We start from the raw sequence: 11,208 nt of genomic DNA on the forward strand, positions 1-11,208 counted from the left end.
TTAAAGTGCTATTTAACATATGTGAAAAGAACTGTAATTAGAAGTTTAGAGCACAAAGTATAATCTTATAAAGTGCTTTATAATAAATAGAAAGGAAAAACAGTGAAGAAACAAAAGTGCTAACTTTATTCCCTTAAATAACGATTTAACATACACGAAAAGCGCTGTAATTAGAACTCTAGAACACAAAGTATAATCTTATAAGTACATTATAATAAATAGAAAGGAAAAAAAGTGAATAAACAAAAGCGCTAACGTTATTCTCTTAAAGCACTATTTAACATACACGAAAAGCACTGTAATTTTCTGTCTAGAGAACAAAGTATAATCTTATGAACTGCTTTATAATAAATAGAAAGAAAAAACAGTGAAGAAACAAAACTACTAACTTTATTCCCTTAAAGCACTATTTAACATATGCGAAAACAATGTAATTAAAAGTCTAGAGCACAAAGTATAGTCTTATAAAGTGCTTTGTAATAAATAGAAAGGAAAAACAGTAAAGAAACAAAAGTGCAAACTTTATTCCCTTAAAGAACTATTTAACATACACGAAAAGCACTGTAATTAGAAGTCTAGAGCACAAAGTATAATGTTATAAAGTGGTTTATGATAAATAGAAAGGAAAGACAACGAAAAAACAAAAGTGCTAACTTTATTCCCTTATAGCACTATTTAACATATAAGAAAAGCACTTTAATTAGAACTCTAGAGCACAAAGTATAATCTTATAAAGTGCTTTATTATAAATAGGAATGAAAAACAGTGAAGAAACAAAAGCGCTAACTTTATTCCCTTAACGCACTATTTAACGTATGCGAAAAGCCCTGTAATTAGAACTCTAGAGCACAAAGTATAATCTTATAAAGTGCTTTATAATAAATAGAAAGGAAAAATAGTGAAGAAAAAAAGAGGAAACTTTATTCCCTTAAAACGCTATTTAACATATACGCAAAGCACTGTAATTGAAACTATAGAGCACAAAGTATAATCTTATAAAGTGGTTTATAATAAATACAAATGAAAAATAGTGTAGAAATAAAAGCACTAACTTTATTCCCTTAAAGTGCTATTTAACATATGTGAAAAGCACTGTAATTAGAAGTTTAGAGCACAAAGTATAATCTTATAAAGTGCTTTATAATAAATAAAAAGGAAAAATAGTGAAGAAAAAAAGAGGAAACTTTATTCCCTTAAAGCACTATTTAACATATGCGAAAAGCACTGTAATTAGAACTTTAGAGCACAAAGTATAATCTTATAAAACGCTTTATAATAAATAGAAAGGAAAAGCATTGAACAAACAAAAGCGCTAACTTTATTCCCTTAAAGCACTATTTAACATTTACGAAACGTATTGTAATTAGAACTCTAGAGCGCAAACTATAGTTTTCTAAAGTGCTTTATAATAAATTGAAAGGAAAACCAATAAACAAACAAAAGTGCTAACTTTATTCCCTTAAAGAACTATTTAACATACATAAAAAACACTGTAATTAGAAGTCTAGAGCACAAAGTATAATCTTATAAAGTGCTTTATAATAAATAGAAATGAAAAACAGTGAAAAAAAAAAGCGCTAACTTTATTCCTTTAAAGCACTATTTATCCTATGCGAACAGCACTGTAATTATAAATCTAGAGCACAAAGTATAATCTTATAAAATGCTTTATATTAAATAGAAAAGAAAAGCATTGAAGAAACAAAATCGCTAATTTTATTCCCTTAAAGCTCTACTAAACATATACGAAGAGCACTGTAATTAGAACTCTAGAGCGCAAACTATAGTCTTATAAAGTGCTTTATAATAAATAGAAAGGAAAAACAATAAACAAACAAAAGTGCTAACTTTATTCCTTTAAAGAACTATATACACGAAAAACATTGTAATTAGAAGTTTAGAGCAGAAAGTATAATCTTATAAAGTGCTTTATAATAAATAGAAAGGAAAAACAGTGAAGATACAAAAATGCTAACTTTATTCCCTTAAAGCGTAATTTAACATATACGAAAAGCACTGTAATTGAAACTATAGAGCACAAAGTATAATCTTATAAAGTGGTTTATAATAAATACAAATGAAAAATAGTGTAGAAATAAAAGCACTAACTTTATTCCCTTAAAGTACTATTTAACATATACGAAAAGCACTGTAATTAGAAGTTTAGAGCACAAAGTATAATCTTATAAAGTGCTTTATAATAAATAGAAAGGAAAAACAGTGAAGCAACAAAAGTGCTAACTTTATTCCCTTAAATAACTATTTAGCATATACGAAAAGCGCTGTAATTAGAACTCTAGAACACAAAGTATAATCTTATAAGTACATTATAATAAATAGAAAGGAAAAACAGTGAATAAACAAAAGCGCTAACGTTATTCTCTTAAAGCGCTATTTAACATACACAAAAAGCACTGTAATTTTCCGTCTAGAGAACAAAGTATAACCTTATGAAGTGCTTTATAATAAATAGAAAGGAAAAACAGTGAAGAAACAAAACTACTAACTTTATTCCCTTAAAGCACTATTTAACATATGCGAAAACAATGTAATTAAAACTCTAAAGCACAAAGTATAGTCTTATAAAGTGCTTTGTAATAAATAGAAAGGAAAAACAGTAAAGAAACAAAAGTGCAAACTTTATTCCCTTAAAGAACTATTTAACATACACGAAAAGCAATGTAATTAAAAGTCTAGAGCACATAGTATAATGTTATAAAGTGGTTTGTAATAAATAGAAAGGAAAGACAATGAAGAAACAAAAGTGCTAACTTTATTCCCTTATAGCACTATTTAACATATAAGAAAGCACTTTAATTAGAACTCTAGAGCACAAAGTATAATCTTATAAAGTGCTTTATAATAAATAGAAATGAAAAACAGTGAAGAAACAAAAGCGCTAACTTTATTCCCTTAACGCACTATTTAGCGTATTCGAAAAGCCCTGTAATTAGAACTCTAGAACACAAAGTATAATCTTATAAAGTGCTTTATAATAAATAGAAAGGAAAAACAGTGAAGAAAAAAAGAGGTAACTTTATTTCCTTAAAGCACTATTTAACATATGCAAAATGCACTGTAATTAGAACTCTAGAACACAAAGTATAATCTTATAAAACGTTTTATAATAAATAGAAAGGAAAAGCATTGAAGAAACAAAAGCGCTAACTTTATTTCCTTAAAGCTTAACATATACGAAAAGCACTGTAATTAGAACTCTAGAGCGCAAACTATAGTTTTATAAAGTGCTTTATAATAAATAGAAAAGAACACCAATAAACAAACAAAAGTGCTAACATTATTCACTTAAAGAACTATTTAACATACACAAAAAGTACTGTAATTAGAAGTCTAGAGCACAAAGTATAATCTTATAAAGTGTTTATAATAAATAGAAAGGAAAAACAGTGAAGATACAAAAGCGCTCACTTTATTCCCTTAAAAGCACTATTTAACATATAGGAAAAGTACTGTAATTGGAACCATAAAGCATAAAGTATCATCTTATAAAGTGGTGTATAATAAATACAAAGGAAAAACAGTGTAGAAACAAAAGCGCTAATGATAACTCTTGATTTTTTCGTATTTTATAGCTTATATTTATTTATTTAATTATTTGTTTATGTCGAATTTTGATATTATTTATGTTAATTTATTCTAATAATTGTATTCATTTCATCTTGTCTGTATAATATTAAATTATTAGTTTTTAAGTTTAATTTATAATTATTTTGGTGTATAAATTAAATTAATTGATGTGTTTCTTGAATTATATTTAAGTATTTAATTTTAACTAAATTAATTTAATTTAATAAGTATTATTTATTTAAAGAAATATTTATAAGATGTTCATTATTTATATAGGGGAAATAATGCTTGAAAACTGATTTGGAAGCCCAAAACTGGCCTTAAAAAGTAAAAAAAATGGCTTCAGAAACGAAAAAGTAAATAATGCATTTATGTCTCAAGCACCCTCAGCTCCTGCATTTATTACACTCTCCCAGCTCCCTTAATTAAAATCCTGCACTACTTTTTAGCCAATTTTTGGTTATTTTTGTATAATTTTTATTCTAGAACCTTCTAGAAAATAGGTAGTTATTAATAGTTATATTAATAGCTATTTTTAGAGTTAGTTATTTATGGTTATTTTTTGAGTTAGTTATTTATGGTTATTTTTAGAGGTAGTTAGTAGTTATTTTTAGAAGTAGTTATTTATTGGCGGTTGTAACCGCCAAGCTTTTAGAAGTTTTTCCCCCTATAAATATCCCCTTCAATTGTACCATATATATATACATACCATATATACACAATGATATACATTCTATTTTCTCCATTTCTTTTTTTCTTATTTTTATCTAGTTTAATAATACGAGATTTCGGTTTTGTGTCGCGAGCGAACTGATTTTCTCCCCCTTTTTCTTATAATTTCAGCATAGTATTTTAGCTAGTAAAATTCCTATCATATTTCTCCACCTCACCTTTACCCAAAAATTCCATGTTCGATTTGAATTGTTCAAGTTGGATTTCAACAAGGTTGCGGAAGGGCGATAGAAGTATCAACTATTTCAGCCCTGTTATGCGCCAAAAGCGGTTTCCGGGTAGTTCAACGTAGCTAAGTACGCGGGAGCCTTGTCGACCTGCTTAGTTGCTGTTCTGAATTCGATTCCGATTAAAGAGAGGTAATAAAAGGGGTAGAGCCACTAGCGGAACGGTTGGAGGAATAATTCATGGGGCATAGGCGGGGGGGGGGGTCTATTGGGTCACAGAGATTCCTAGTGACAGTAGGGTTTCTTGCTTATAATGTTCTTCGCCGGGTGTCGCTGAAGCCTCGTTGTAAATCCCCCAAGATCAAGTACCAACCGAGTTGAGAATCGGCTTAAGCGAGCAAATGCGATTACGTTCATTCCTCCGAGCCGCCCCGCAATTATACATATATTTTTCACTATCACGCCATCGTCATCCCGCTCATTTCATCCATGGAAATCTAGCCATTAAGGAACGCAAAAGTAAGACACAAAAGCCTCGCTTCATCCTTTTCGATATATGTATATTTTATCACTTTTTAATTAGATTTAATTTTTGCAATTTATCTTTTCCGTTTCTTCATGTGCATTAACTCATTGCACTTTTTCTAATTAAATATAGGATATTCACATATTCCCTGAGTTCGACCCGGACACTCACCGGTTAAAGAGATTTTTTTATTTTGACGAAGTTTTTGGAGTTACTACACGAACACGCACGACACTATTTTCATTTTATACATATATTATTTTTTTTTTTTGTATCTTAAAAGATTTTTTAAAAAAAAAACTCTCCAAAAATATTCGATCAAATTATTGCGCCATTTCCGGAGAATAAGCCTAGTATCTTCGTTTTAATTGGAAAATATTGAATTTAATGCTAATTTAATTTAATTTTGAATTTTATTTTATTTTGAACATCTAATCCATCAGCGGTATGCTTTGTAGGTTTCGAGAGTGCGATATCCTTCAAGGATCAAACCTGCACGGCAATGTATATTTCGGAGAAAATCAGAAAAAATTAAAAAAAAAAAAAAAAAAAAAGGCTAGGCAGCAGCCTCTGCAGTTGTGTTCTAAATACACCGTATAGTAATAATCATATAATAATAATAATAATATTTACTATATATAACAAATAAATCATAATAAATAATAATATTACTATAATTATAAATCAACAATAATAAAATAATAGTAATAATAAGAATAAGAATAATTAGAATAAATAAAAATTAGGTTTAGGAGCCGTCGCTCCCTTTTTCTCCCCTTTATATATATAATAAAAATATTTTTTATACAAAATAATAATAATTTTATTTTTTTGTTCATTCAGGATTCTCAAGATGATCTACTCGTTCGTTTAGATTGAATTTTAAACCAGAAGCGGACATCTATCCTTGTGAACCAGCGGTGATGGCAAGCAGAGCGGTGACTGCAAGCGAAGCGGCGTCAATATCTCTGTATGCAAGCGAAGCGGCGTAAATGTGTGTATGCAAGCGAAGCGGCGAAAACAAACGGGAAAAGTGAGCGGGCCGCGCGCAAGCGGAGTCGGTATTCTATTTTTTCTTCAATTGAAGTGAGAAGCTGAACCCTATCATGTTCTTCACCCAATTTAGGGCAAAAAATAAATAAATAAATAAAAATTAAAAAAATCAATTTTTAAAATCCTAAATTGCCCACAAGTGAAGAATCCTGCGCAAAAATTGATTCCGAATTTTGGTAAGAAGAATTTCAAAGCTCTTCAAAATGGGTTAGTTCAGGTAGAATTCGATATATACATTTTCCTCTTTTCTTCCCCCATTTTCTTTCTCTCCTCACCCGAGTGGATGCACAATCCCTTTTTCCTAATTGCTCCGTCAAGTCTAAGCCCTAGCCGCCGCTGCCGCCTTCAACGTAATCTCTTTTTCCCCGACGATTGGATCCTACTGCATCACCTTCCTCAATTCTGATTGTTCCCGACTCCACTATCATTCATCTTCCGGTAAACATGGAAGAAAGGTCTATTTTTGGATTCGATTGTGACTTTAATTCCGGATATTTATTGTAGTTGTGATTAGGATTAAAATTATGTTCGAATTTTGATTCAGTTTAGATTGGAATTAGTTGTCGAGTTTGTATACATAATTGGTACTTGATCGGTGAATTGCAGACTGTTTCTAGGAAATTTGGGTAAGATGAGTTGTGAGTTTAATTCTTATGTTGATTTTAGGACTAATCGATAATTTAGACAAGGCACGAACAGCCTCCAAGGGCTGATTGTAGGTTGTGTTGAACAGATTTGATTTGAGTAATTTAGGGCATTCGATGAAAATCTGCATATAACAAGTTGTTGCTGTGCGCGTATTCTGGAATTTTCAGAATGTTCAGAAATAGATTTGACACTTAGTTTGCAATAAGTGTAAGGATGTCAATGTTTTGAAAGTCTCCGAGCCACAAAGAAGTCGAAAAGGGTGTTCTATAGCGTCATATTTTAATTGATTACATCTATATGAACCGTGCTATTTTTGAATTGTTATTTGGTGATTGCAGTCCCTCCGATTCTTATCAAGGTTGTTCGAGGGCGAACAACAATTCAAGTGTGAGGAGGGAAGTCATCGGCACCACCAAAAATTTTGAAAAAAAAAAATCTGGCTGCAAGACATGAATCAGGGAAGTTTTTGATTCCCTTATCGATTATTTATGACGGCTTATTTATTGATTGCTAACTTGTTAGATAGTAGAATATGTGCTGCTTAGATAAATTAGTAGTTGTAAACCTAGTTGATTAGGATAATTTTCAGATTAGTGCTGAAGAAGCTGTGTAATATATTAGTTTGCTGCTGTTAGTTTTCTTACTTCAATCCTTAGTTATGGTTAGACAATTAGCATAGTTAGTTTGTTATTAGTCTTAGTCGCATCCTGTTAGTTCGGTTAGCACTAGTTGAGATAGGTATAGAATTAGTTTGCTTAATTAGTTAGATTTGTCCAATTCTGTATTGTTAATCAGGTGTTCTGCAATAGTTTTTAGCTGTAGATATTATGTTGTTTTAGTTCAATTTTATTTGTAGTATTCTGTATGTTAGATTAGGTTAGTATTTTGTAATTTATGTTCCTTAGCGTGTCAATGAAATAGAGTATAGTTTGTTGAATAATTACTTGATTTGGTTGGTAAGTTATGTAATTGTCTAATTAATTAGGTGAATACATTGTTGATTAATTAGTTGTTAGGTAAACTAATTTTATTCCTTAGACTTAGATCTGTTTCCGTATGTTTTATATTAATTCTTTCTTTCTTAGTCTAATCATGTGACTGTGTTTAGATACAGTTTGCTTTTGTAATTAATTATTTATTTTAGTTAATCTGGTTGGGTTAGTATTTTGTGTGAAAACTAGTAATCTAGTCCCAGAATTTTATTTATTGTTGTATGTTTTAGTCCTTTTCTTTGTTATTGCTAATTTAGTGGTCTAATTTTTATTTTGTAATTTCCTATTGCTGTAAATTTTGTAGTTTGAGTCTAATTAGTTTTGTTCCTAATTGTGTTTGTTAAGATTAATTTGGATGCAATCATCTTAATTTCTGATAATATAATGTGTATAATAATGATCCATTATTTATTTAATTACTCATCTTGGTAGAATTAGTTTAGTCGCATGTTACATGCATATCTTTTTTTTTTTTTTATTTTTACAAGCCACAATAAATAAAATAATGTGTGCTAATTAATTTATTTGGAGTTAATTTATTTTGGCTTAAATTATTCATATTTATTTTTTTTATTTATGTCGTTTAATTTATGTCGATTAATTTATTTTCTGTAATTTATTGTTGTCTAATTTATTTTGAAATACATTATTTTATAGTTAATTTATTTATTTAAAATAAAATTAGCCGTGAAATATGTTATTTTCTCAAGTCAATCGATTTTCATTGTGCTTAATTTGAGTTTGAAATTGAATCTATTCAATAATTGAAATCCTTTTGAGCATGAGTATAAATCGGGATTTTGATAAAGTTGGTTGATATCCCATTCGTTTCATTTATTCCATACTTAGTCTAATTTGTAGAACTTTCGTCTATTTAGCTGCGCTTGTTAGCGGAGAGGATGAATTAAGTTTCCTTAAAAATGGGATTGACGAACGAATAGTGTGAGGAGGTTGCCGATTATCTTTATATGCGACTTGACTTGGCATCCAAAAAAAAAAAATATATCGACGTGAAAAATGTCGAAATTAATCTATTATCGGTAGCAATGTCTACCGGGCCGCCTTGTTTCTTAATTTATGATTTATTATGACGATTTATTTAAAGCTTTGAGTCGTCGCATCATTTTTAGAAGCTACTCCAAACACTTAGGTTTGAAAATATTTCGGGAGACATAATTTCGAATCTTTGCAGATGAGCAATATCGCGTAAATGGCTTAAGGTCCTGAACTTTAGCTAAGATTCGTTTACACACTACCGTTGATATTGCCGACAATATTGGATCCTTATTTAGAAAATAATTGGTTTAATTTCATTAATTGAATTTATTCGAGGACGAATAAAGGTTAAGTATGAGGAGTTTGATAACTCTTGATTTTTTCGTATTTTATAGCTTATATTTATTTATTTAATTAATTGTTTATGTCGAATTTTGATATTATTTATGTTAATTTATTCTAATAAATGTATTCATTTCATCTTGTTTGTATAATATTAAATTATTAGTTTTTAAGTGTAATTTATAATTATTTTGGTGTATAAATTAAATTAATTGATGTGTTTCTTGAATTATATTTTTTGGCATTATTTATGTGCAATTTAAGTATTTAATTTTATTCAATAAGTATTATTTATTTAAAGAAATATTTATAAGATGTTTATTATTTATATAGGTGAAATAATGCTTGAAAACTGATATGGGAACCCAAAACTGGCCTTAAAAAGTGAAAAAATGGCTTCAGAAACGAAAAAGCAGTCACCGGCGTGAAAGTCAACAAAAGTTAACAGTCAACGCCAGAAAATCAACGCACGAAAGTCAAAGTCAACCGAGCACGGAAGACAAGCGACGGCCGCGCGGAAGGCGAGCGACGGCTAGCACAGAAGGCGAGCGACGACTAATACGGAAGGCAAGCGACGGCTGACACGGGAAGCGATGACGGCTGCAGGAAACTTTGGCATTGAAGTGAGCAAAGCGATGGCGGCTGGCACGGAAGGCAAGCGGCGGGTGACACCGAAATATGAGCGGAGCGGAAAGCCATACGTGGAAGTTAGCGAAGCGGCGGCTGCATTAATTCTCGCTGCATTTATTGCTGCTGGTCAGCGGTGCATTTACTGCGCCGCCATAATAATTCCTGCACAGAATTCCGCTGCATTTATGTCTACTGCACCCTCAGCTCCTGCATTTACTACACTCTCCCAGCTCCCTTAATTAAAATCCTGCACTACTTTTTAGCCAATTTTTGGTTATTTTTGTGTAATTTTTATTCTAGAACCTTCTAGAAAATAGGTAGTTATTAGTAGCTATTTTTAGAGTTAGTTATTTATGGTTATTTTTTTAGTTAGTTATTTATGGTTATTTTAAGAGGTAGTTAGTAGTTATTATTAGAAATAGTTATTTATTGGCGGTTGTAACCGCCAAGCTTTTAGAATTAGTTAGTTCGGTTTTGTATCGCGAGCAAACTGATTTTTTCCCCTTTTTTCTTTTAATTTCAGCATAGTATTTTAGCTAGTAAAATTCCTATCATATTTCTCCACTCACCTTTACCCCAAATTCCATGTTCGATTTGAATTGTTCAAGTTGGATTTTGACAAGGTTGCGGAAGGGCGATAGAAGTATCAACTATTTCAGCCCTGTTATGCGCCAAAAGCGGTTTCCGGGTAGTTCAACGTAGCTAAGTACGCGGGAGCCTTGTCGACCTGCTTAGTTGTAGTTCTGGATTCGATTCAGATTAAAGAGAGGTAATAAAAGGGGTAGAGCCACTAGCGGAACGGGTTGAAGAATAATTAATGGGGCATAGGCGGGGGTCTATTTGGTCACAGAGATTCCTAGTGACAGTAGAGTTTCTTGCTTATAATGTTCTTCGCCGGGTGTCGCTGAAGCATCGTTGTAAATCCCTAAGGATCAAGTACCAACCGAGTCGAGAATCGGCTTAAGCGAGCAAATGCGATCACGTTCATTCCTCCGAGCCGCCCCGCAATTATACATATATTTTTCGCTATCACGCAATCGTCATCCCGCTTATTTCATCCATGGAAATCTAGCCATTAAGGAACGCAAAAGTCAGACACAAACGCCTCGCTTCATCCTTTTCGAGATACGTATATTTTATCGCTTTTTAATTATATTTAATTTTTGCAATTTATCTTTTCAGTTTCTTCGATTGCATTAACTCATTGAAATTTTTCTAATTAAATATAGGATATTCACATATTCCCCGAGTTCGACCCGGACACTCACCGGTTAAAGAGATTTTTTTATTTTTCACGAAGTTTTTGGAGTTACTACACAAACACGCACAACACTATTTTAATTTTTATACATATATTATTTTTTTGTATCTTAAAAGATATTTTTAAAAAAAAACTCTCTAAAAATATTCGATCAGCTAACTTTATTCCCTTAAAGCACTATATAACATATACAAAAAGCACTGTAGTTAAAAGTCTAGAGCACAAAGTATAATCTTATAAGGAAAGACAGTGAAGAAACAAAAGTACTAAGTT

The sequence above is a fragment of the Andrographis paniculata genome, unplaced genomic scaffold (assembly GCF_009805555.1).
Source record: "Andrographis paniculata isolate CXL003 unplaced genomic scaffold, ASM980555v1 Contig66END, whole genome shotgun sequence".
Lineage (NCBI taxonomy): Eukaryota > Viridiplantae > Streptophyta > Magnoliopsida > Lamiales > Acanthaceae > Andrographis > Andrographis paniculata.